This window comes from Carlito syrichta, unplaced genomic scaffold, assembly GCF_000164805.1.
Source record: "Carlito syrichta isolate Samal-C Ts95f unplaced genomic scaffold, Tarsius_syrichta-2.0.1 Scaffold303215, whole genome shotgun sequence".
Classification (NCBI taxonomy): domain Eukaryota; kingdom Metazoa; phylum Chordata; class Mammalia; order Primates; family Tarsiidae; genus Carlito; species Carlito syrichta.
The window spans coordinates 27,099-28,692 of NW_007247311.1; positions in this window are offsets into that span (position 1 = coordinate 27,099).

The window sequence follows — 1,594 nt, forward strand, 5'->3', positions numbered from 1 at the left end:
TTATTTCTGAATAAAGATAGAAGAAGTAGGCCTGAAAGCAGCATAGGAAGAAAGAATGAGAGGCTCCATCACTCATGTTCTTCTCCTCTGAACAGTGATGGCTGCTGTCAAGATATTAGAAAATCCACAGCAGTGGTAACCCCACCAGTTCTTTGTGAGATGCTCAGGGTGGTCTTTAATGTGTTAACTTTTCATTTCGAAGTAATCGTGGATTCCAGGGAAGTTTCAAAGTAGTACAGAGTGCTCTTGTGTGTCCATCCCATCACCCCCAGTGGTAGCATCTTCACAAATATAATACAATATTAAAAAAAAGGAAATGACATCCCCAAAATCCACAGAATTTATGAGATGTAACTAGCATTACATGCACTTATTTGTGTGTTTGCATGTGTCTCTGAGCTTTTACCATATATATAGATTCCTGTAAGCACCATCATCAATGTTAAGATCTCTTTCACCAAAGCAAAGATCCTTCTCGCTACCTTTTGATAATCATACCCACGTCTCTTCCACTCCCATTCATAATCCCTGGTAATCACTAATCTGTTCAACATGGTTGTGATTTTGTCATTTTCAGGATGCTATATAAACGGAATCATACAGTGCATCACTAGTGGCTATTTTATGTGAGCTCAGCTTAGTACCTTGGAGATTCCTCCAAGCTGTTGCATATATGGTTTGCTCCTCTCTTGTATTGCTGAATCATATTTTATGGTATGAATGTGCCACCCTTTGTTTAGTCATTCATCTATCGAGAGACATTTGGATTGTTTACATTTTTTCAGTACAAATGAAACTGCTATTTATTGTCACATACAAGATTTGGTTTTGACACCTGTTTTGACCTTCTGAGATAAATGGTCAAGAGTGAAATTGCTATGTCACATCATAGGTATATGTTTAGTTCTAAGAAAAATTGCTACCCTGTTTCTGGAGTGGCTTATCCTTTCACATTTGCACCACAAATACACAGTCGATGGCCTTCAGGGATATCATTCATGCACCAAAGGTATCATGTGTCTTATGTCGTCAGTTTGAGCCACAGACATTTGGCTATGGAGAATGCAAAACATCACCACTTTCCTTATAATCACACCTCACCTTACTTTAGCCTCCTCTTACTTGGGCAGCTTCTCTAAACCAGATGTGGCAGCCATTCTTATGTTTCCTCCCATGTCTGCACTGACTCCATTTTGCCTGTGTAGACTACATCGTAGCTACCTCCTTATGAAAGATTCCCTCTGTCTTTGCCTACAAGTCATTCTATCCTAATTATGTTAAATGGACATAAGACCATGAAGTGCTAAGTGTGTTTCAGGAGTTCTGGGATCAATATCAAAAATTCCACAGAGTTTCATGAGATTCAAAGTGATGACCCATGCAAATTATGTTAACACTAATATCCATTGTGCTACTCACATGACAGAAACAGTGATAAAAACCTATCATTCATACAGACTACTCAGTAACAAAAAAGACAATCTGTTGATATATGCAATATGGATCTTAAGGGTATCGTTCTGTGAAAAAACTCAACACCTAATGGTCACCTGCTATAGAATCCCATTTAAGTAACCTCCTCAAAATGACAGCT